The sequence below is a fragment of the Ailuropoda melanoleuca genome, chromosome 7 (assembly GCF_002007445.2).
Source record: "Ailuropoda melanoleuca isolate Jingjing chromosome 7, ASM200744v2, whole genome shotgun sequence".
NCBI classification, from domain to species: Eukaryota; Metazoa; Chordata; class Mammalia; order Carnivora; family Ursidae; genus Ailuropoda; species Ailuropoda melanoleuca.
In genome coordinates this window covers 91,114,748-91,141,935 of record NC_048224.1, presented here as the reverse complement: position 1 = coordinate 91,141,935, position 27,188 = coordinate 91,114,748, and the positions used below count along the sequence as shown (strand labels likewise).

Here is a 27,188-nt window from a genome sequence, read left to right as displayed (position 1 = left end):
GAGAGATAGAGAGCACAAGTAGGCAGAGTGGCAAACAGAGGGAGAGGGAGAAGCAGGCTCTCTGCTGAGCAGGGAGCCTGATGTGGGGCTTGATCCCAGGACCCTGGGATCATGACCTGAGCCGAAGGCAGATGCTTAACCAACTGAGCCACCCAGGCGCCCAGGAGGCAGATCTGTTCTGACAGCATATTTGGGATGGTCAACAATTCCTGAAGTTCTAATCCAGCCTTTGGCTCCCTCCAATGCTGAGGACGAGAAGGGCCCGATCCCTGAACATAACCATAACTTACCTCAACAACACCGGTTCTACTGCCTTCACAGGATTGCCACCAAAGGGCAGGCACCCAAAATGTACATCAGCAGGATTTCTGTAGGATACAGCGTAGGAAAGCCCTTTTTCTAATACCGACCAAGAGAGGACCAGGCTTCTGTCCAACAAGTTTTTCTTTATAATTAAATACATCACTTCTAGTAATCATACATGTGTGTGTAACCCCCACTGTATGAGCGAATAAATGAACATACGTATATCAAAGCTTAAAGCTAGAAGAAACCTTACGGAACATATTTTCAAACACTGGAACTTACAGAGAAGGAAATCCAGTCCACAGCTTGATGTAGTTTGGTCAACTCTGTTCTGTACTGCTAGCTGGCAACATGGAAATATGGCAGAACATATGATAGGACTGAGCTTCCTGACTCTCCAGTCTTCCCAGCAGGACAACACTATATATATAATTTCTACAGACTCGTGAAGAGGGCTGAGTTCATCCTAATTCTCATAATCCTCAGCTACTGGTACACTGTCATCTTAGTCTATATAATACCTTTAACTGATATTCTCTTAATTTTTTAGAAGACATTTTCCCTTTATTCTCCATTTCCCATCCTCCACACAGGAACTCAATCAAATATGACCACCATATGATTTGAATATGTACATTTCCTTTGCCCATTGTACATGTGCCTTAGTGTATATGAATGTGTTTTTAAGTTCCCTCAATGGTATGGATACAGTCTTGAGTTCTTACTCCTCTTCCTAAAATCTACCTTTTAAGAACAGGGCATTGTGCTGCATGTACATCCAATTCATTGCTTCTAACCATTGCCTAGTGTTACATAGTAAATATCTACCACATTTCAGTTGTCCACTCCCACTGACAACAGGATCTAGTCTTGGAGCTGTTGAATAATTTCCTATTAATATTTTTTCCCTCTGAAATTCAAGCATTCACTACAATCTACAGCCAGATTCTATCATCCAACAGGGCAGGTTTCCTTACAATGAATGTATAAGGTCCTTTACAACATATAAGGTCTTATGAGCCTCCTGTTTACAATTTATGGAATCTTTCACTCAATGTGCTATTTCTTAAATATACCACTGATAGTTACTAACATGGGAGAAAATTCCAGTGGTTACAGGAATTTGGGCTATGAACCCATCATATCTAAATGGTGTGGGATAAAAATTCTCTGTAAGATTAGAAGAGTGCTTTGTGGTAAGTTTATTTGTGTCAGCACTAAATTTATTGGTTCACCATAGAAAATAGCTTTAAAATATATGGGAACATCATTTGCCAATTAAAATTCTAAAAACATAAGTCAATTGATGACTTTAGTCACAAATAAATAATGAGAAAATATTCACAGTACAATGTGTGGGAGCAAATATTCAAAACAAACAACAAACTATTAGTGATTCAGTGTCCCGAAGACTGAATATTGCTAAATACTACCAGACCCCCAACATGAAAAGAAAAATGCTTGTTTCTCTTAGGATACTTGCTCAAATCTGATCATGTATTCTGTCCAATACGTACAATGCATTTTTTACTTACACTTTTTTAAACTGGAACTAAGACAAGGAATGAGAGGACATCAGGCATGCAAGAGACTGAGATGGATGGAGACTCGAAACAAGCAGCACAGCATGGCAAGCTAAGAATTATGTCATCCATATTTAAGAGCTACATTAAAATTCTGCATGAACCCCAAGCAGTGACTATCGGGAAAGCTGTGAGTTCTAAACGGAACACCTTGTTTAACTGATGTGTGACTTTAGGTTAGTTATCCAACCTCCCAAGAATATCCTGATCCTCTATTAAAGACAGAAGGAACATGTCCCACACTTCACATAACATGTTGTGTTCATAAAACCCAGTGACACCAAAGCACTTAGAGTAAAAATGAACTTCGGTATTTTGATATTCACATAGAATGACTCTAACTGCAGCTGATGTGCTGACCACCAAGAAGGAAACATGAATAATAGGGAAACTGGTGCCATGGGCGTTTGAAAATTTTCCTTTGTAGTTAAATTCCTTTTTATTGAAGTTGATGTGTTATGGCGTAAGAGTTATTTAGGGTAGGGGACTATTTAAAAGACGTAAGAAAATTATTAACAAGATTATTAGGCTAATAGACATTAAGTTACCAATCAAGAAATGTTACTGGCTGTTGGAATGTAGGGTTCTGTGTGCATTATCACAGAGGGGGTGGGAAATGTTCATGGGTGCCTGGGTGGCTCAGTTGGTTAAGCATCTGACTCTTGGTTTTGACTCCAGTCATGATCTCAGGGTCGTGAGATGGAGCCCCACGTGGGACTTGGCACTCAGCTTGAAACCCTCCTTTTCCCTCCCTCTCTCCCTCCCCCTGCTCGTGCTCTCTCTCTCTCTCACTCTTGCTCTAAAATAAATAAATTAATTAATTCTTTAAAAAACAAGAAGTGGGAAATATTCCACTGACATGCCAGTAAGAGGCAGAGTAAGCTTGAGACTTGTGCTTGAGACACAAAAAGAGTATCTCCATTCCACTTACCCTTCAAATCATACACACACACATACACACACACGCGTGAATCAGGAACAAAAGCCAAGTTCCAAAAAATAGCTTAAAAGAACAGAGGAGAGAGTGCTGGTAATAAAAATGATGTGAGAAAAACTGAAAGGTTTGGAGGACAGATCCAGGAGATAAAGTGCACATTACAATGAATTTCAAAAGAGAGGCAAGAAGCAATGAACATGTAAATAGTACCAAAAAAATCTACCAGTAAAATAAAGAATTGAATTTGCAAGTTGAAAAGAATTTTTCCTAGAAGAATTCAAAATAGAATACACTTTTCTAGATTCATGTTGGCAAAATGTTTGAATTATAAGGCTTTAAAAAAAAAGGCAATAACCATAAAAAATAGGAAAAACTAAACAAACTTACCTACAAAAAATTAAGTGGCAGGCCATAAGAAATAAGAGGAGAAGAAAGAAAGTATACAAATTTTCTACCTTACACTGGGTAGGCAGAATAGCCATTTTGACAATTACAATCAGAAAAACCCAAATTCAGGGGAGCCTGGGTGGCTCAGACGGTTAAGCATCTGCCTTCGGCTCAGGTCATGATCCCAGGACCCTGGGATGGAATCCTGCATCAGGCTCCCTGCGACTGGGGAGTCTGTTTCTCCCTCTCCCTCTGCCTCTCCCCCTGCTTGTGCGTGCTTGCGCTCTCTCGCTCGCTCTCTCTCGGTATCCATCTCAAATGAATAAATAAAATCTTATTTTAAAAAAAAATCCAAATTCAGAAACGTTTTTCACTTGAAGGTAATAATAAATAGAGTAAAACAAAGTTGCATGGCTTCCAAATCACTAGTGACAAAAAGAGGAAACAAATGTCATCAGAGATAAAGTATAAAAGTAAAAAATGGGAGAAATGGCACAAAAGTATTAGAATGGCATCAGATTGCTCCTTTACAATACTGGCACCTAGAAAAAGAGTGGAATAGCAGGTACAAATTAAGAAGGCAGCAACTCAAGTTTCCTCCATCAAGTCTAGATATAACTCATCTGTTAGAATGAAAGAATGCTATTCAACAGTGGATGGATGGATGGATGGATGGATGGATGTGTGAACAGACAGGCAGATGGATGGATAAATAACTATTAGGTTGTTAATACAGGATATACTTATGGAGGGACGCTGCTGTAGGGAGAGGGAAGAGGAAAGAAAAAAAATAGATAACATCTTCTTAAAATGTACCTACATAATTATACTTCTGTATTAAGACAAATTATATTTGTGGGCCCATGTATAAGTTAACATATAGACTCTTCAATCAAAATATATTTTTCTGGAAAAAAATTTCTAAAATTGTCTCAAGAAGTAGAAAATGTGAATAGATCTGTAACCAAGAAGTGCACTGAAAGAAAAAAATTATAAAAATTCCTGAAAACATAGAGAAGATTAGCATGGCATCCTTGTGATAGATACAAAAAATACTGAGTAAACAGAAAAAAAATTGTAAATAAGAATTCTTCAAATTGAAAACTTCAGCTCATCAAAAGCACTGTTAAAAAAACCAACCAACCAACCAACCAACCAACCAGCAAACAAAAGCCACAGACAGGGAACAAATATAGACATCTGAGAAAGGACTTGTAGCAAGAATATATACAAGTGTTAAAATCAATGATAAGAAAATACAAATAAGTAGTCAAAGGCTTGAAAAGACACTTCACAAAAGCCGATAAATGAATATCCAACAAGCATATGAAAGAGGATGGGCATCATTCGTCATCAAAGAAATGCAAATTAAAACAATGAGATCTCACTTTACACCCACTGGAATGACAGAAAGACTGATAATACCAAGGGTTGGTGATGATGTGTGAGAACTGTCTTTCTTACTCATTGCTCATGGAAATATACAATGGTACAATCACTTTGGAAAACAGTTTGGTAGTTTCTTATCAAGCCTCACTTATGGACTAGTAACTATAGTTTTAGGTGTATATAAAAAAGAAATGATAGTATATTTCTACAAAAATGGATAAACACAAACCTATACAAATGCTTTCTTCTCAAGAGACAAAAACCAGAAATAGTCCAAATGCCTATAAACTCATAAAAAACTGATAACATATCAATATAATAGAACACCACTCAGTAATAAAAAGAGATGATTACTAATATAAAAAACAACATGAATGAAGCAAAGAACCACTATATTTAGTGGTGTGAAAAAAGCCAGAGACAAAAGGCAGCATACTGAATAATTTCATTCATACAAAGTTCAAGAATGGACTGGAAAGTGACATGAGGGAATTCTTTGGGGTAACAGAAATGTTCTATTGGGGTGGGGGTTGTAAGAATGCATTCATGTGTCTAAATCCATCAAACATGTATAAGATCTGAACATTTTCCTGTATTTAAATTATACTTCAATAAAACTGAGTTTAGGAAAGATCACATATAAAAAATAAAGAAGCAAAACTGACATATAGTATTAATGCAGAAAAAAACGACCACTTTATGGTCAACAAAATACAAATGAATCTATAAGAGTTGAAGTGATAAAATTTAGCTATCATTTATTAAGTGCCTTCTGTGCACCAAATGCTGACCTATGCCCTTTTCAACATGATCTCTTTCAATCCCCAACAGGACAATGACACTACTGGTTCTGTTCCCCATTCTCTACTACCAAAATTCTGTTTTTGTACAAGTCCCCAGCCCTTCCCACAGAGCCATGTGCTTCAGGGGATTGCGACTCCCCCTTTGCCTCCCCTGGGTGCCCCAAGATCTATCCGACCCTCCCTGACAAGGACAGGTCCAAGAATGGGCAAGTGATCCATTCTGACCAATGAGATATAAAAGGAAATCCAGTGAGATGCTTCTGGGAAAGCACCTTCCTTGTAAAGCAAGCCATATGAGATTATCTTTCTTCTTCCTCTTGACATTGTCACGCCTGGGGGCAAGGCCTAGATTTGCAGCAGTCATCGTGCCATCTTGAAGCTCTGGTGTAGGTGTTTGCACATAAAAACAGCTTAAGTGACAGTTATTAGTAGTCCCCTTCACGAATGAAGAAACTGACCCTCAAAGGTTTGAAAACTTGCCCAAGGGGACACGGTAACCACGTGGTAATAACGGTGTATCTAGCTCTACCTCAGACTGAAATTAATGCTCTCCAAAACTCCTCATTGTCTCTACTCAAGTTGACGTTAGACCTAACGTAAACTTCACATGTTCATAAAGCTTTACAAATCCTAGTCCACTGTTCATTTTACTACATCAGGGGGTAAAATATTCTTCATTCGAGTAAGGGTAGGATTAACTTGCAGCTGCTTTTCGTGTCTTTTCTGTACGGACCATTTCTTCATGCTCTCTCTGTACGATCAGCAAATCTCAGGTCAAACGCCACCCCTAACAAATCTTTCTTAACCTATGCTGATTGTATCAAGCTTTCTCTCTTTTGTCTTCCTTGCCTCAAATAGGCACCTGCCCTGTGAGCTGCTGTTTTAGTCCTCTTTTAACCCAGCACAAAGGGTCATGCCTGGTATATCACAGATGATTAATGCTAATGGAGAAATCATCCTTACGGTCCTCAGCACACGCACTTCAATATTTAATACTTATTTATAACAGCTTTATAATGTTTACTGTTGAATGACTGCAAGTCTAGCCTCTTCAAAAAGATTGCAAGTCTGAAATGAGACCCTGGAATACACGATCTCTGGCCCACGCTGTCTTTGCGAGTCTATTTCTGTGTTTCTATTCAAGAACGAAGATGTACATTTTCTTTTATGATGCCTACCAAGATGCTTGGCACAGGAAATATTTGCCAATCACTTGAATATTTGAAAGAAAAAGTAATGTTCATGTTGTCACATCCTGACATTTCTAATGCCTCCGAAAAGTTATTCTGTGGTGATGGAAATTACGAAAGGAAAATGAGGATGACAATTTGTCCAATTTGGTTCACTGCATCAGTGGGAAGCAGATGTAAAAGAATATATGTATTGGGGCACGTGGGTGGCTCAGCCGGCCAAGCCCCCAACTCTTGATTTTGGCTCAGGTCATGATCGCGGGGTCATGATCTCAAGGTTGTGATCCCAGGATCATGACATTATTGAGCCTTGCATCAGGCTCTGTGCTCAGCACGGAGTTTGCTTGAGATACTCTCTCTCCCTCTCCCTCTGCTCCTCTCCCCCCCCTAAAAAAAATAAGTAAATCTTTAGAAGAAAAAGAATATATGTATTAAAATACAAAATCACAATCTCCCACAGTCACCCAGAGGACAGAATATTAAAAGCATTGAAAAGTATTAAAAGCAGTATTATAAGCATAAGTTTGACTAAAGAACATAGACATTTGACTAAAGAACATAGACAATTTAGGTGGAACATTTGAAAAGTGATAACATCTTTTCCGGATCCCCAATGTCCAGAAAATAAACAGGGGTGGGGTGGGGAGGGGGATGTCAAAAACTATGTCTCATAGGCCAGGTAAATAAACCTGTATGGAAACACAGACCTGCCTCAACGTTTACTTACTGTCTGTGGCTACTTTCGAGCTGCAGTGGCAGAGCTGACTAGTGGCGACACAGCCATGCCACCCGCAGGGGTCAATACTTACTATCTGGCCCTTTAAGACCAAGGCTGCAGAGCCCTGGGCTCAACGACATACAAGTGTCACATTATTACGGGGGCGTTCCATCACAGTTAAGACACATTCTAGAAGATGTGCAAGAGTTATGTTTGACATGATTAGGATTAATCGAAAACCGTCGCTAGCTTTGAGGGAACGGTTCTAAGAGTGTAGAGAGAATAGGCAAAGCATAAGCATTTATTGAATTACCCAAAATGGAAATTTGTCTTTAAAATGCCAAGCGGCCTGTTTTTCTTCATTAGAAAACAGTCTCGACTACATGTACAGTATGGATTCATCACAGCAGCAACATTCTAATTGTGGGCTGTGAAGAGTTCTAATTGAAATAAGATTAATGGAGAGCCATGCCAGCCTCCTACAATATCACAATCTGTAGGAACACTTAGCTTCTGTGAGTCATTTTCCTCCCCAAAATAACTCAGATTAAACAGCAACTTCCAAACTAATGGCAACATTTCCGTCCAGATTTCTTTTTATGTCTTGCATCATGTTCCAGGATACAGCACACGGAGCAGGACTCATCTTCTGCCGTCAGCTAATGTTGTTAAATGTCAGGCATTTAATAAAGTTAAAGGGCAAAAAAGTTTTAAAGAATTTATTCTGCCTAGCAATCAGCCCTTGAGAAGACTCAGGAAAACTCATTGCTTTATTGACTGGAGCAGAATGAGAAATTTTCTCATCAGGTTCTGGAAACATCACCTAATGCCCCAAGAAATTCGAAAGCCCTGTGAATGATGTTCCTATAGGTATACGCGTGCATATTTGTGCGTGTGCATACCTATGCATTTAGGAACATTCAGGAATAGAAGAGCGAGTGCGCGCTTGCGTACACCAAATGTAGAGTTTGCATAGCAGCAAACGTGGGTTAGATGCAGGTGTTTGAGAGCCAGGGCACAATTCCTAATGAGGCCTGTTGGTGTGCTCCATTTGCCCAAACATCTGCCAAAGTGTGGGAGACAGCAGAGCCCTGCAAACCTCAAACTGGGCTGAAGGGTCTCTCATTGTGATTTCCCCAGTGTCCTTTGAGGAGGGAATCCCCTCGGTCTTCCTACTCTATTCTGCTGGACTCGGAGATGGAAGAGGTTTATCTTCTTTTATCGCCTCAATCTCCCCTTTAAGTGTATCATGACGGGGAGGGAACTGGTAGAAATTGAGGGGAAAAAAATAACAGGTTCAAAATGCTGTCTTAGAGCATTACAAATCAAATTTGCTAAGAAAAGAGGGTAGAGAGTGTTGGCAAAGTCAAGTCCCCTACCCTAAATGAGTTCCATTCTAAGACAGACATTACAGCACTTCAGTGTAAGTACATAAAATTAAATTTTAAAACATTTTGGGTGTCCTCCTTGTTTTCAGTACATACCATAGACTGATATCTCCATTAGATCTCTTAAAATAGAAATTCTGTAAGGAGCAGACTTATTTTAATGAAGTATGTATAGTGAACAAAACAGCAGTGACTGACTCCCTTTCTACTCTAGTACCAAATTTAAAAAGGAAACTATATACATGGAACTGTTTTTAAAGCCTCCGGAGCAAGATGCCACAAGCCTGAGAAATTGTTTCCTCTGATCTCTTGAGTTTTAATGACTAGCTAGCAGCATTCAATTACAAACTGGTCATTAACAAGAAATCTAATTGCTATCAGCAGACAGGTAAACAACTCATATCAGCATCACAACGTGCATGGAGGGCCATTTTATAGTGTCTAGTGAAATGGAGGTTTCCTGACGACAAAATAAATAACATTACTGTATTTATAAAATGGCATTGCCTCATCTCTTCATACATATAGTTATATACAAATAGCTATAAACAACGGTAGTGAACTAGATTATTTTTTAATTTTTTTAGTTAACAGTGCAAGCAAAGCTGCTAAATAAGGCACAAATCCTATTCTCTAAGAAGTAAACCCCTACCATCATTTAGGGTTTCAAAAACTTAAGCCCCTTTTGGAAACCTGTGATCAGGAAAGAGTTTACCTGCGAATATCTCTCACTATTTAAAACATAAATATACATATATAACAATTACACTGTCAATATGTATTTAAATATTATATAGCTTTATTAAACCAGAAAAAAAGGAAAGTTTAAAAACTGAACAGAGAAAGTCTAAGTTTAAGATAACAAAAGATTCTGTGTTTTGATTTCCACACGGTTTCAAATTCTTACCTTCTTTAAAAAGATCCAGATTGGTTATTTTGCCTGGAGTGCCAACGTTACTCTTTGTCTGTATGGAGTCACCCAAAGATTCTGCATCACATTATAGTTCATAAGTTAGGGTTTAAAAATACACAACACCCTGACAAAATCATCAAACACCTTCCTGAATCGTTTCCTCTCTAGGTAGAAGAATTACAGCTGTTAGTATCAACTTACATAGAAAATCTTGTCCTAAAAATCATCAGGAACCCTAGTAAAACAAAAAAAAGAGGCCTACTATTATAAGCACATTCTTTATCGACATATTAACCCCATATCATTGGTGACCAGGCAGCAGGAGAGACATACTTGGAAGTACCCTGATAATTTAAAGACTCCTACGGCATTTTTCTGCAACTGAGTCTTAGTGAGAAGTTAAACCTTGAAGAAAAAGATAAGTATTAAATTCTATTATCAATGTCATGATCAGATTTGAAAAAAATTAATTTTTACTGGGAATTATTTTAAACAATATTTTAAACAATAGACTTCTAACCATTAAAGAAGAAGAAATCATAAGGTCATGTATTACCAAAGCCATCTCAAATGTGTTCCTAATAACTGTGTCCTCAATACTGTGTACCTTTGACCCAGAGGGAGGAATGGAAAGTCCCCCAGACACATAAGTTACTTCTTTCAGCATTTAACAGCCCCGTGGGGAAGAAAATATGTAATAATCAAGTTCTTTCTTGTCTCCAGTCTAAGTCCTTGACACTTCGCAAATTCATTTTCTCTTGTTTTCCTCTTTGGAGACAGAGAACAGCTGGTTGTCATCTTCCAAATACTGTAACAATCCCTTATATACTTGAAGATAGTAATTAAGTCATCCTCTCAGCCTTCTCTTTTGAGAAACCCAAATTCCTTTTTAACACAAATTATCAAAAAAAATTGCCACCGCCTTGGACATGAAAATTATTATTGCATCGACATTCTCTGTAAACCCCACTCTGTTTCTGGAATTGCTCCTTCTCCAAAAGCGAATGCAGAAGTGCACTGCCTTGATGCGTTTGAGTTCCACTGTCTGTCTTCAGCCTTCTTACAACATAACGTCGCTAGTGAACTTGGGTCCTCCATTAACCTCCCACGAACACTTTGTACTTCTCAGGTAAACTCGTGTGACTCTTACCTCCCAGTCACCTTTCACTCCCTGCCTCCGCCCCCTCACGTTCTAAAACAAGAACCGTCACGAAGAGCAGCGTCTCTGGCAGCCATGACAGGAGTGCTGCTCGGAATACTACACAGGCTGCTGGAACCCAATGTTCATCTCAACTGTGTGAGTTTCCTCCATAGGGTGTTAGTATGCCAATAAGATTTCAAAACAAGCGAAGCTTTCCTTGTAGCCATATCCTTATTAAAAAAAAAAAAAAACAGCACTCATTACACGGAGATATGAAAGAGAAACTACAGATTTACGGACAGTGTAATTTTAGGTAAATTATTTAATTTCACATTTTCATCATCTGTAAAATGGGAATAATAATAACCCATGGGGTTGTGTTAAGGAATGACTAAAGTAGTCTTGTTACCTACCACATTGCCTGACAAAATTCCTGTCTCTGGCACTTGTGTGGCATTTTCATCCTTCGGTGTTGTGTTCTTTATGAAAATACGGGGAATTAATGAATCAGTTCTCCTGGGGCACATATTTATATTTAAAGAGGGGCCTTCTGGCGTTTTAATTAAAAAAAGAAAAAAGCGACTCTAATGTAGGCATTCCAAGTAGGAGGTCAGACTTGGAAGGACAGTGTTCTGAAACAGGAATAACCCCCAAGTAAGGCAAGCCAAATCACAGATGTGATTTCATCTCCTACGTGAGGCAGAAACATGTTTATTTAAAGCCAAATATCCTCAATCTCAATGATCCCAAGTTGCTTATAATAAGATTTTCTCTGAAATATCAAGCCATATATTTTACCTTGGGTTATTTCCCTGGTAAAGAGGATAGCCCTGATTTTGGAAAGATTTGACATGCCAATTTATCCACAATATGGATCTAGAATATTAAGGTACCGACCTTTTATTTCATTTTGCTTTGAATAAAGTAAGACAATTATTCTGCTTGAGGATAGAGTATTTCAAGTGTGAAAAGTTGAAAATATTTTTATTTTTCTTATACAACTACAATTTAACTGTTTATATTCCCCTTCTCTCCCTCTCCCACCCCAACCCTCTCTCTATATACAGCCTGAAAATAAGTTAGATAGGTCGAATAAAGATTTACCCTCCATAAGTATTTTAATTAATTATCATCTGAGAAGGGTTTGATCATCTACGTACCTGGAGTTAATGGACAACTTCTCGAGTTTCATAATACCATGATTCACCTGTTTCCCAGTGTCCACGGATAATGATTGATGGCCTGTCCAGTATTAATTTCACTTAAATCTACAGGTCATAGAGGAGAGGTGGGGGGAAAAGTGTCTCACGTAGGAAACAGTTCTTTCTGTTAGAAAAAAAGAACAAAATTAATTTTCTAAGCAGCCACACTAAGTGGCTCAATCAGCTACTTGACAAAACACTTCCTTACTTAACATAAGCCTCTTAAATGTCAACCAATAAAAGCCATCACTTACCTGGAAAGTTTATCTTTTCGGTGTTTAGAAGAAAGCTACCTGACTATTTATATACCCAGAAATGTGGATGCGTGGGTCGGTACGCGTGTGTGTGTAATGTTTGTGAGGTGAGGGCGTGTGGAGGGATTATACACATACAAAGCTACTTCTGCTCTTCTCTAAATGGCAGTATAAGCCTGCTACTTGGTGACTCATTTCATAAGGTGATTACTTCTCACCCACAGGCATTTCTAATTTTGACGAAAAAATATATGCTAGTATACCTATAGTGTTTAAACAAGTTGTGTTTCGTTCATGAAATATTCTACCCCAAATGGCCACTATGGACCTTCAACCAAACCAGCAAACTTCTGCAACAAATGAACACTGAAGGTACCAAACCCTTGCTGTGAATGAGTGACTTAGGAGCATTTCCCCTAAGGATTTCAGTAGCATTTTACAATTCTCACTGGTAACTGTTCTTCCATTCTAAAAAAATTTTTAGAGAGAGAAAATTTATCATTTGATCAAAGTTTAATCATGGTTCAACAGAATCCTGCATCTTCAAGGGCTGTGAAATTTTCCTCTAGGAGAATGTGATACCCTTACGTCCATCAACAGAACTGTGTGGGGGAGATAAACAGTCAAGATGGCCGGACAGAGAAAGTTTAAGATTTCAGAAGCTCTGCTCCTTGAGCCAGCAAAAGCAGGTAAAGAACGGAAGTAGGCTCTGTTGAATTAACTTCTACCCCAAAGCTCTTCTAGGTAGCAATCAGACCATTTATTTTGTTTGGTCATCTGTCTCATTAATATTGTTCGAAGGCTCTATTCCACTTGCCTTCCATAGTTCCCACTGCCATTCAACCCCTCCTCCATCTGGTTTGCACTATTTATTGATTTTTAAATATTACATATAATTTAGTTATGATTCCAAAGGTTACAGTAGCAAGACAAATTGTCTCTAAGACTTCCAATGTGATCTTCTGTGATTTATTCTTAAAATTAATTTTTGAACAGCCTCACTCAGTGTGCCCTTCCTTTCTTGTCTTCTACTTTTTCAGGTTTTGCTTTCCTCAATAAGATTTTTTTTCTTTTGTTCATATGATTCCTCAATTTCTACTTTTTAATCCCACCATTTTTCTTTGCTAAACATAGTCACTGGGCTATCAGTAAAGCACTGGTGTTATGTTTCAACCGAATCTCTCAGATTACACATACCTATTTCATTCCTATTTTCACTCATTGCACAAACCATTAAAACACTGAATTATACTGGCCAGTAAGGAGGCAAGACACACGTTTACTTATCAAGAAAGTTCATGAATAATCTCTATCCATGCACATAGCTATAGTCCACACAGCACTTCTCCCTGTACCATAGGGATGTACTACCCTCAACACCCATAAAAATATTGTAATAACATGCTTCCCAATATTCTTCCCAAGAGAAAAGGAAGGAGGTAGAAGATAGGAGAGAATCAGTCACTGTATTCCAGGGTAGTAGTGGAGCAAAATGACAGATCAGACACAGGCTAGTGAAGAGTAGAAATCATGAAGGCAATAATCAAGTCTCATTGCTTGTTGAAGGAAATTATTAACATGGACCATGCGTCCAGCTGAAGGGCAAGGGATGTGTAAAATGGTGAGCTCCTTAAAGAGACAGTTCATATGCCCAGAAGTCAAAAGAACAAGCCTAAGCAGAAGTACACAGATTTAGTCAGCAATTTGCTTGGGAAATTATTGGTATAAAGGCAGAGGTATATAGGAATAATCCTCCTAAGCATGCAAAGGACAAAGAAGAGAAGGAAGAAGAAAGTTCACTCAGAAAGTTCACTCAGAAAATATGAGAAACTTTAATGGACACATGTGCTTAAGAAGGAGAAGAAAATTAAAAATCTGGAACCGTTTTATCAGTATAATGATTATAAACATGTGATACATTTGTAACTGATATATATATATATATATATACACATATATATACATATATACACATATATGTGTGTGTTTATATGTGGAAGGGAAAGACAATATAGAAATTTCTCATATCACTGAATACACAATGTGAATTACTATTTCACTAAGTTTTGTGGAATTTATACATTTAGGCTATAAGCGAACGTGATCAGATTCATGGCTTGATGGAATGGTGGACTACTGCCAATACATGATATTGAATTGCTTTTAAATTCTTCTTATATTCAGATAATTTTGCAAAAAATACATGAATGCATAAGTAAAAGAAGTAAATTAGTGCATATCAACAAATCCATCATGACCTTGTTATAGTGTACAGGCAAAGATCTCATTCCATGAAGCATGTGTCCAATTCAGCATAGCTCTTTCAAATCCACAATCCTAAATTTTTCTAAGCAACATTTTTCACAAAGAGCTTTAATTTCTGCAAGAGTTAAATCAACCAAAATGCTAAACTTGGAAGGGAATGGTGTACAATTACAAAAATAAAGGGATAATTAGGTATAATATTCTAGAATACTTAGAGCTGTTTACTTCTTGCAGGCAGTGGTTTTTCCAAATAAAAGCTCAGGGTGAATTAATTGTTGTAAAGTAAATACACAATCAAGCAAATAACATTTTATAATTCCGAAACAAGCATATAATAGAAACTGTTTCAAAGATGCCTAATCCAAAGGAACTGGCAATGGAAGTAGATTTGTGAATTAGCAAACGTGATGATCTGGCAGTCAACATCTCCGGTTCCCCGTGTTTGAATGCATGCTATAGAATGAGTGAAAAGCACACAGGAAATTAAATATATGCAGCGTATGAAAAATTAAGCAGGTGGAGGGATGCAGAAGGGGAATGACAGAACTAGTCGAGAGGGGAAAGGGAGAGCAGGGAAACGGGAGAAGGAAGAAGAGAGGGAAATGAAAAATATTTGACTATTCAGAAAATCTGTTTATCTTCTTTGTTCAACATCTTCTATTGATCACCATTAGTGCTGGCAAATAGCTTGAAGCTGTGATCCTGAATTGATATTTAATTAAAATCCAGTTCTATTTTAATAATATGGTAAACACATCACAATTCTGGATGTAAATAACATCAGCAGATGAAGGATAAAAGAAGAATCAAAACTAAGTGCTTAGGAAGTTTACAAAGAAGGCAAAGAGTGAATCATGCAAAGAAAAACAATAATTAAACTCTGCTTCCCATTTATTATTATCGTGGCTTTTATTAAGATTCTGCTTTAGTCCCAAAGTTATTTTCTTTCTGTCTTATTTGTCTTGCCAAGGAGAAAAATAATCACCCACTGCATTTTATTCTTCTTATCATGAAATCAGAGCCAAGTGCTGCCCTTGACAACTCATCCCCAAGTCTCAACAGGCTGGATTATATTCTTGTTCATCACCTTTCACTTCCTCTGGGCAAAGTTTCTTCCCCAAATTCTTACCCTTGGTTACCCTAAAATATCAGGAGTAATGGGAGTTATAGGTGTTTATCTAGGGAAAGATTTGGCATTTGAGATAGATAGGTTCCACTAGTTAACCCAGCCAACTTCTTTGAAAGCTACTTAGATTTCTGAGCAACCTAATGGATTCTACTGTAGAGATACGCTGTGGTCCCCTGGGAGCCATTGCCATGCAGATATGTTCATATTTATATATTTGTATGCATGCCCATGTATAAAATGAGAAAATGTTTATGAGATCTTTTTTTTATAATGTAAAAAGTATTTTCCAAATTCAAAGTAATTTTTTAATTACAATGATTAGTTAGTGTTATAAATCTTTGTGCTTCACCCAGCAAGTGGGCTAAATTACGATTCCTTAGTGACCTGGAATAGTTACAACTATAAAAAACAAAAACAAAAACAAATTTAAAAAAAAAAAAAACAACCAACATTTGTCTCCCCAAGTAAGGAAGTGCCTTAATTCGTCTGAGCTATTTTAACAAAAATATCATATGCTGGCTGACTTAAACAATAAACATTTACTTCCCACACTTATGGGGGTTGAGAAGATGAAGTTCAAGGTACTGGCAGATTCAGGCAGATCCCACGTCTAGTGAGGACCCACTTGCTGGAGGGCTATCTTTCACTGTGTCTTCACGTGGTGGAAGGAGCACTGGATCTCTCACAGCCGTTTACAAGGCCGCTAATCCAATTCATGAAGGCTACACCCTCACAACCCAATCACCTCCCCGAGGCCCTACATCCAAACACCATTGCATCAGGCAGCAAGATTCAACATATGAATTTGGGAAGACACAACCAACCAGTCCATGGCAGGAGGACTTACTAAAGGTCGATTTTTTTTTCTTTTCCCCAAAATTGGAAATTCTGATCTCACGAACAGAATCATTGAAATTTCTGCTTCATTTCATCTTCCCATCTATCCATGGCACCTCAGTTCTAGAGTGAGAAAATAGTAAGTGAATGGAAGTATCGAATGGATAGCCTCTTAAAGAATCAGGGTTGAAAAGATAGGTAGGATGCCTCCTAATCAAATAAATAAAGGAGATGAAATGTAAGTTTCTTGAGAGAGCACAGCCAAAGCTGTCTCTCCCTACGCACCCCTCACCTGAGCCTCTCATCAGGCAAAGCAAAGATTTCATAGGAGGCTCCATTCAGCTTGCAGAGGGGAGCAAGGAAAACAGCCATCCTTTCCATCCTCAAGCTGCCACCCCTTCCAGAAATACAGGGTCTAGTGCACTTGTGTGCATCATTATTCTGTTCCAAAACAAACACAGCTTAGAAACCTAACATTGCCCCAGGTGGTTCACAGGGTGAGAGGAATCACCTACATCATTTGCATCCCTCACAGAGATTAGCAACCACCTGCACAGGCGGGGAGCAAGATGAAAGGCTCACTGTGCTTAGTTACTCTGTTCCTGAAGTAGCCAAAAATTCAGAAAGAGTATCAAAGGGGCCAACAGACAGGATTTTCTTTCCTCCAAGACTAGCAGAAGGAAAGTAAAGCCAAGCGTCCAACTCTTCGACAGTGAGGCACACTCTAATTATTTGAATGGAAAGAGATCTACCAATGCCAAAAACATAAAACACACAGAGCAAATTCAAAGATTTGAGAAAAGGATGTGATTTGGCCAAGATATTATTTCTGCCTTTCTCTACTTCCAACCCACTTTAATTCAAGCAGCTCACATCTGGTGTTTTATGTGAAGTCAAGAGGAAAACCTCACTGAACCTAAGCTGAGCAGCTCCAGCTGGGAACTAGGCCCACACACTCAGAGAGATGGAGAAAATCACAGCGCGCACCCACCAGCCAATCTCCAGCTTTCAGAGCCCAGGATTTGTATAAGCATTTCCGTTTCAGTTAGAGGAATGAGATAAAGAAGAGGTAAAACAGCTAAGATATAGTTAACCAGAAGTAAAATTCATACTGAGCCCATTATATCAGAATGCAATGACTTCACTGCTCTGCTATGATATCTTGCTTATCTATAAATAGCAAATAAGGATGCTACTCTCTATATTCTTTTATAATATCCTTTACTTTTGAATTCAAAGCTATTGATTTGTAAAAAAGAATTAATGTTTTAGGTCATAAAACTTGCAAGGTTTTAATCACAAAGTTGGAGTCGAGATATTTTACCTACTACATAACTTTGCAGGTCAAAACAAAATAAAACCACAGAGAAGCTTGGCCCACGGCACTCATCACATATGTTGTGTTAAAATGATTTCTGATGGACTGTACTACCAGCCTGATCTCACCTGCATGGTGGAGCTGAGTAACCACACTAGAAACATATTCACTCCTGAAGCTCATTCAAACAGTAAGAGTAACATCCCACTTACAGAGCTATTGTGAACACTGGGATCAGGGAAGGTTCTGGTACTAGCACCGTGGGGCACATACTAGCACAGTGGGGCACATAACAGGTGCACAGCTAATAACACTGTCCTTTACTTTCCTTTAGTACCATGGGGCTCCTCTAATGCTCAAAGCTGTCAGGCTAACAAAATAAGTGAGGAAAAAGACTATATCCCAATCACATTACAAAAATCTGGTGCATAATTTGAAAAATCGAATTGGTGCATGGTCATCCCTCAGGAACTAAAAGGAGAACTTCTCCCCTGGGAAATCTCATCTCTACTAATCATACTCAGAAGACTTCCTGCCAACATCTTGTATTTCTCTGTCCAAGTTTCCTTCCCATTTACAAATGAATATTTCAAGGAGATTTCTCAGAAGCTCCCTAATTCTGATCCGATAAGATAGGCACCATAAATTTGTAAGGACTCCTGGGGTATCTCCCAGTTTAGCCTGCCTTCTTGTCGAGATCCTTCTGTGACTTAGCTCTCATTATTTTGTTCAATTCTCAGGGATCAGTCAGAGCTTCAGTTCTTATTGCCTATATTCCCTTTAGAGGAGCATTGAGATATGTCAGATTGCTCTGTTTTCCCAAATTTCAAAACAAAACAAAACAAAAAAAACCACAGCATTTTTCCTTTCTTTGGGGCATCCATGTTGTACACACATCGGGTCGGTCAGGAAAACATGTCCTACTTCGCACGCAGTGCTCTTGTATAAACTGGGGGTCCACTGCTCTCATTTCCTCCCACAAGGATGGAGAGTGTGCGCAGCTGTTGCCAAAAATGGGACAGAGGATCCTGTGGTCAGCAGAATAAGCAAGAAATTGTCTGGGAGGGGGAAAAGCTGGATCAAACTTCAAGCACGGGCAGGAAGGGTGAAGAGGCAGGTGGACAAAGTCCGGTGTGTACACCACACATGCCAGGGGTAAGGAGCATCGCAGCAACTGCGCCGCCGGAGGAGTGAGCTGCAGCCCAAGCAGGGAGGCACAAGGGGTAACACAGGAACTTAAACTGCACAGTGCATTGGTCAGTTACTTCACACAGGTAAGTCCACTGACAGAGGATATGTACGGTGGTATTTCTTTATGAGAAGCAAGCTACCAGGTAAACACATCTCCCTAAAGATGCCATCAACAGCTGGACAGTCTGCAAAACTACAGATCACAAAACAAACATGCATGACTTCCATGAATCATCAGCGCAGTCTTAGAAGCTGCGCCTTTATATATTTTCTACCTTTGGTTTCCACTGAAAGCTTTACAGTCTTTAGTTTTCAGTCCTTAGGGTCCAAAAATTATTTTTTCTTTGAAAAACAGGGACACCACAAAAATACATCCGCTTGAGCAATTGTCTTTCATCCTACTTACTAACGATGGAAAAGCAGGCAGGTAGTACTGAAAATATGACCATGACCCTAGCTAAATTAAGTAAGCATTAATTCAACAATACAGAGCATACCCCGTGGCTACAAATGTGTGCATCTCTCTTTACAGCTCCATTAGTTTGGACATGAACTCCAGGCTTTTGAAAATGTCAGTACTACACAGGTTGCAGAGATAGTCAAATTCTTACCCTGGATTCATTAATATGATTGTAGTCACTGAACTGGTTTGAATTCATATCCAAGGGCACTATGTACTACGACATTTTCCAAGAATAGAGATAGAAATAGGGATGACGTACAGACAGAAATAGAAATTTGAGACAGATACTATTACAGATACATGCAATATAAATTTCATATTATCTCACATAATTATCACAGTAAAGGACTTTTTAAAAAGATCATGAATATCCCATTAATGAAATATTTTTGATGCTCCCCTAAAGAAAATATTCCTTAAATTGCTTTTATTTGCCTTGGATTCTATACAGCATATATCGCTAATTCTATTCTAGACTCGATCTTTGTTTGGCATTACCTTTAGAAAACAGAATTGCTAAAAGGTGACTGTCAAGCCCTAAAATCAAGTGTAAACTCTCAGAGCTTGAAAGAGCAGACACAGATTTTCATTCTATTCAAGGATATAAAAACTGCAGAGTACCATACACGGCCTTGTGCAAGCATTAACTGCACAGACCAGAAACGGGGGAACATCTGAACAAGCTATGAAGAAAAGAAGAGAGCAACATGTCAACTCAGAAGGAAAAAAAGGAAATTAAATACTGTGAAAAGATATATGTGATAGAAAGTTTAGAAATCGAAACTAAAATGTACAAGAAGGCAGATCATTTTTCCTGTCATTTTTAACACTTCCTTGTTCCACGATGTCTACCAAGCTATAAAAGCTATCTTACTGTACGTAAACTTTTGAAGCAGCAGAAGCTTGAGAGTTGATTGTTTAAAAATGAAACAAACGTTAAACAAAACTTTCCCAAACACTGAAAAGAGATTCGAGTTCAATGTATAATAGCACTTAATTCATCCCTGCTGATGTTTCCATTCATGTTAGTGAGGTTAATTTGTGTCTTCTATTATTTCACTCTTTTTTTACACACTACTTTCACAATGAAATAAAAATAAATTCAAGCTCACCTTTGAAGAGTGATAATTATGTTTCTGTCCCTTACATGAAAGATCTTAGTAACTCCCTCATGCCTGAGGTTCCTTGAGTTTAGAGGTCTTTCACCTTCATAACAGAAACATAATAACCATACTTCATAGGTGAGGCATTCTGCAACAAAGTTGCAGTTCTCCCTGGCAAGACACCCTCCACTGGAGGTTGGAAGAATCAGCTCGGAATCTTCAAGATACTGAGTCCTCAGGGAGATATTCTTTTCCCCACACGGCAGTTTGGGGATGAAGAAACTCAAGAATCTTCTGAGCATGGAAAACACATACACATACACACACACACACACACACACACGTATATATGTATACGTGCCTATATGCTCACATGCATGTATATATAACAGATACTTGATATATTTTAATTTATATATGTGTACATATATAAATACATAAATGTGCATTTACGTGTGTGTGTGTGTGTTTCAATCGTGGTGCTATACAAACTGATTATATATGGCCTCATACTGGGCTATATATAACCACAATAATTTCTTTCTTCATGAGAGTTTTCCAAAGAGTTGAAGAAAGCTACCTTAATATGCTTTTAATGGATCACATAACTTTATAATTGTTTCATGGGCTTACCTAAATTATCTCTTACTATATTCATTTATCATTTCAAGTGAAACACAACCGTCACTTATCATTTGAACTTGTTTTCACATTTTTTCCCTGAATCCACTTGCCAGAATCTGGAGAAAAGAACAGATCCATCTTAGTAGTAACACAGAAAACCTACAGAATGGACTCTGGCATCAAATGGACTTAATATGAGCATCCAAGAAACAGTTCTGCCGGTTTTTTACCTATTTGTCCATGTACTAGTTACTCACATCTCTACACTTCAGTGTCATAATCTTAGAAATCAGGATAAAAAACCGAGTTTCTGTAAAGATGACATGAAATTATTTACATACTGCAATTAGCAAACTGGCACGTAATGACAGAAAATTGTTCATGACTATTATGTCTTTAGACAGGGATGACCTGTTCCATCCCAACGTTTTCATGAAATTAGATTTTCAGTTATATTTAAAAAATGAGAAACAAGTCACTTGTTATGTCCAAGATGTGCACTGTGTGGCATGGGACAAGTCTAAAACTTTATGATACATAAGAATCTAAAGAGTCATTTCTATACACTAAGGCATAATAAGCCTGGGGATATTTTCCACTCTCATTCTGGGTAAAATTCATTGTGGAAAATATGGCTATTACTTACCAAATACAATACATGCCCCTCCCTCCTCCAGATTCCCTTGTTTGGGGCCATGTAATTATTTCTTACCAACGGTAAGTAACCAGACAGGCCATTTCTGGTCCAAGAGTTTTAAGAGTGGCTGGAGTTCTCCGAACTCTCTCTTTCCCAGGCCTTGAATAATAAGTATGCTATGTTGAAATAATAGAGCCGCAGGATGGAAACAGTCTAGATTCCTCAGTTATGATCAGAGATTTCCACACCATTCTCAATAATTGAGAGAATAAGTAGACAGAAAATCATTAAGTATAAAGAATGCTTGAAAAGCACTATCAATCAACTTGACCTAATAACTCCACCTAACAACAGGAGAATATACACTCCTGTAATACACATGGGATATTTACTAAGCTGGACCACCCTGTGGGCCATAAAGGAAGTCAAAGTAATTTGAAATGTGTGTAAATCATGTATGTTCTCTATAAAAACAGCATTATATTAGAAATCAATATGTGGCCAATCCTTAAAATTTTAAAACTAAATAATATCTCTCTAAATAACCAATGGGTAAAAAATGAAATGATAAGGTATTTTGAACTGAAGTCAAATGAAAACACAACATATCAAAACTTGGGTATGTAGCCAAAGTTGTACTTAAATGCCAATAACATTTATTTAACAGCATTGAATAACACATTATAACAGAAGAAAGGTCTCAAATCAATGACCTTAATTTTCACCTTAAAAAACTAAAAAGAGAGAACAAATTAAAACAAAAGAAAAAAATAAATAATAAAGACCAGAGCAGAAATCAATGAAACAGAAAACAGAAAAACCCTTTTTTGAGGAGATCCATAAAATTGATATATACCTAAACATAATGGTCAGAAATGAAATACAGAAGGCATATATTACCAATGTGAAAAATGAAAGAAGTAGCAATGCTATATATTCTAAAAGCATTTCAAAAAAAATATGTGGTGCCTGGGTGGCTCAGTTGGTTAAGCAACTGACTCTTGATCTCAGCTCAGGTCTTGATCTCAGGATTGTGAGTTCAAGCCCCATGTTGGGCTCCATGCCCAACTTAAAAAAATAAAAATAAAATAATAAACAAAATAAAATAATGTTGACGTTGTATATGAAATATAAAAACAGCTTGAAAGGCAGAAACTGCCAAAGCTAACTAAAAAAGAAACAGAAAACCTGAATAGTCCTGTATCACTTTTTTAAAGATCAAATTTGAAGTGAAAAGGTCCCACAGAAAACTCCATGCTCATATGGCCTCCCTAGTAAATTCTAGTTATAAGAAATAATAATACAATTTTATTCAAATTTCTAGAAAAATAAAGGAAGAAGGAACAATTTCCAATTTTTTCTATGAGGCTAGCATATTTTGGTACCCAAAGCGGAGAAAGACATTAAAACTACAGAACTCTAATTCTCATGAATGTAAATGCAAAAATTATTTTAAAACTTTAGGAAATCTATTTCAACAATATATAGAAAATATAATACATCACAACCAAGTAGAGTTTATCCCAGGAATGGAAGATCAATCAATATAACTGACCATATAAAATTAAAAATGAAAAAGAATACGATCATCTCAATGAATACAAAAAAATTGACAAAATCCAATATGCATGCCTAATTAAAACTTCTTAGCAAATTAGAAACAGAAGGAGACAATAGGAATCCCCACTAAACTACAAATAGCAGCATACTTAATGATGAAAGTATGAATAAAGATCCCTCTCAGAGCTTTACTAAGACAAGGATGTTCACTAGACCACATCTATTCAACACTGTACTGAAGGTTCCAGCCAGTACAATGAAGTGAAAGAAATTTTTTAAAATCCATATTGGAAAGGAAGAAGTAAAGTGTTCTTTCTTTTCATGTTTGTAATCTTTATTTTATGCCACACTGGCAATCTTTTAAAAGAAATAAAAAAATTGGTAAGACAGAGGAAAATGTTCTTTATTTAAAGAAAACATGACCAGGGGTACTTGGGTGGCTCAATCAGTTAAGCATCCCGCTCTTGATTTGGGCTCAGGCCATGATCTCAGGATTGTGAGACGAAGCCCTGCAATGGGCTATGCACTGGGCATGGAGCCTACTTGGGATTCTCTCTCTCCTTCTCCCTCTGCCACCACCCCTCCCCCTCCACATGCACATGGGTGCACTCTCTCTCTCTCAAATAAATAAAACAAACAAATAAATAAATAAAAATAAAAATAAAGACAACATGACCATCTATGGAAAAAAAAATCTATGGACTCTATCACAAAGGTACTAGAACTAATACATAAGTCTAGAAAGATTACAGAATACCAGATCAAAATACAGAAATCAATTGCATTTCTATATTCTAGCAACAACCAGAAGTTGCAGTTACTTAAAAAAAAAAACACATTTACAACAGTGAGCAGTATTAAATTTATAGGGATAAATCTGACAAAAGATATACAAAACCTATACACTAAAAACTGCAAAACATTCCTTAGAGAAATTAAAGAATACCTTTATAAAATGAGAGAGAAACCACATTCATGGATCAGAGGACTTATTATAGTTGATATCATTTTTCTTCAGCTGATCTATAGATTTAATGTAATTTCAGTCAAAATTGAGCAGCCTTTCCTGTAGAAATTGACAAGCTGATTCTAAAATTCACCTGGAATGATAAAGGACCTAAAATAGTCAAAACATCTTTTAAGGAGAGTAACAAAATTCTGTGAAAGAGAACAGATTTTCAAAGGCAATTCACAAAGGCAATTCAGTAAAGAAAGGATAGTCTTTTCAACAAATGGTGGTGGAACAATTGGATAGTCATAGGTATTTAAAAAAAAAAAAGCTTTGATCTATACAAAAATTGACTCTCAAAATGGATCACATATCTTATTGTAAAGCCTAAAGCTATAAAATTTCCAATAGGAAATCTTTGAGATCTCTGAAGTTTTCTTTCAATACCAAAAGCACAATCCATAAAGTTAAATGATAAAACTGATCATTTGATTTTCATTAAATTAAGAAATCCCTCTCTTCGAAAGCACTGTTAAGAAAACATAAACCACAGACTGAGAGAAAATACTGCAAACACATATATAAGGAAGAACTAGTATTCTCAAACTCAGTAACAAAAACAATCTTACAAGAAAAATTAGAGCAAAAGATTTGAATAGAAACTTCATAAGGTGAATATACAGATAATAAATAAGTACATGAAAAAAAGTCCCTAACATCAGGGGAGTGCCAAGTCATACTGGAATCTCAAGCAAAAGGAAAAATCAGCATTTTAGTACAGTCTTTATTTAAGATTTTGATACTTTGCTCATTATGGGTATTTTGCTGTATTTTTCATTTTTTTAATATTGCACTAAGATATTATTTATCTTGATTACAGTTTCTTGGCACCCCCTCAAATTCTGTGGCCAAGGTGAGTGTCTCACTCATCTTACCACAGTATTTATTCTGTTTCATATCATTAGCAACTAGATAAAAGGAAATCAAAATCCTAATTAAACACATCTACATACCTATTAGAATATCTATGATTAAAATAAGATTGGTCATTCCTAAGCACTGTCGAGAATATGGAACCGCTGGAATGCTCATACACTGGAGATGCATCATAAAATAGTGCAACCACTCTGAAAAGCAGCTCAGCAGTTTCTTAAAAAATTAAATATACTACCACCACGTGACCAAATCATTCCGCTAGTAGATATTAATGCAAGAGAAATGGAAGCATACTTCCATAGAAAGACTTTCATACAACTGTTAATGGCTTTGTTTACGATAGCCAAAAACTAGAAACAACCCAAATGTCCATCAACAGGTAAATAAATTAAAGGTCTATGGTGTATCTATAAATGGAATACAAATCAGCAATAAAAAGGAATAAACTACTAATGCATGCAAAAAAAGCACGGATGAATCTCAAAATAATATGCTCTGTGGAAAAAAAAAACAAGAAAAAAAGTACCTAGGATATGATTCCATTTATGTAAAATTTTAGAAAGTGCCAGGTAATTTATAACAATAGAAAGCAAATGAGAGCAGGCAGGGTGAGTTGCAGGGAGAGGTGGCAGGCAGGGCGGAATTACAAGGGGACACGAAGAAATTTTGAGTGGGAATGATATAAGCACTATCTTGCCTGTGGTGATGGTTTTATAAGTCAGTGCATCTGCCGAGACCTATGGATTTGGACATTTAAAATTTGTACAATTTATTGTAGGTCAATTACACCTCAATAAAGCTGTTTAAGAAACATATGGTTGTACAAGAAAGAAGTCATGTCTTCCTCTATTGCTTGATAGATATCATTTAGAAATGCCAAGGGAAAGGCTGAAAGAATTCAATGTTTGTCTCTAGGGAGTACAACTAGAGTTCAAAGTAAGGGAGAAGAGACTGCTACCTTTCATTATAAGCCTTATACCTATCGATTTCAGAACTATCTACACATCATGCATTGTTTTGTTAAAAATTGAAATAATTATTAACAAGGGAAAATGCATGAGGAATTCCGATACACAAGAAAGGTGAAAAATGATGGGAATATCCACAGTAATATTAACAAATACCAGACAGCAGTGTGGAAAAGAAATTAAACTACATTATTTTATTTTCAGGGGCTCTGAGTTTTGCCTCTTTTGTTTAGCTGGAATTCTCCAGATGTGAAAGGAATATTATCCTCCCCCACCCCGAAATAGTATTTCCTGGAAATATTAAGAAACTGCCACCATCCCCCAAACAACTTAAAATGTATTGTTGGAAACACCATATTTTTATGCCTCCTGGGAAGCTCCCAAATATAAGAAATACTTTATCTCTTTATGTTGTTAGATTACACAGTATTCTTACATACTAAGAAGGAAGAAGCAACCTCACTGTGTGGACAAAAACGATGTCATCTTATAATCACTAAATATGCCTCGTTCACAACAGTCATCAGTGGTGACCTCTAAAGTCTGGCCTGTCACGGTCATATACTTGAGAGCTGTGCAATTACTCGTAACTCATTTTACTTCTTTGAGCCTCACTCCCTCAAATACAACAATGGAGAAGCTAGACTAGTTCTCCAAACCTCTTGGCATTGGATATATTTAGTTCTATGACACGATGACTAAATGTCATATTTTATTGAACCTAAAATGTCATTGATTTTAAGATGTACTATTATTCAGCACAAGAAAAACATTGCCAATTAAACTATTTTCCTGTCCTCTGGGGTTTTTATTTTAAATTCATTGAAAAAAGCCTTTTAAAACTTAAGTAGACACAGCTTTTTCTTTTTTTCATTGCACTCTTGTTCATACCTGAAAAGGGAAAGCGTAAATGAAATAAATTGGTTTAGGTACTTGCAAAAGTTCTTTGTGTGCAGAAATTGGCTCTTCTGAACCAGTTCTTTGCTCAGACAAGAGT

The 27,188-nt window shown here is 37.2% G+C and overlaps 1 long non-coding RNA gene across 1 annotated transcript in view; it reads right to left on the bottom strand.

The window, feature by feature from the left end:
* Positions 1 to 11,515: 11,515 nt before the first annotated feature.
* Positions 11,516 to 27,188, bottom strand: part of LOC117803104 — a 130,169-nt gene continuing 114,496 nt past the window's right edge. The window contains exon 5 of the long non-coding RNA XR_004626760.1: positions 11,516 to 12,081. This is a non-coding gene — a long non-coding RNA (uncharacterized LOC117803104). The remainder of the gene's footprint in view (positions 12,082 to 27,188) is intronic.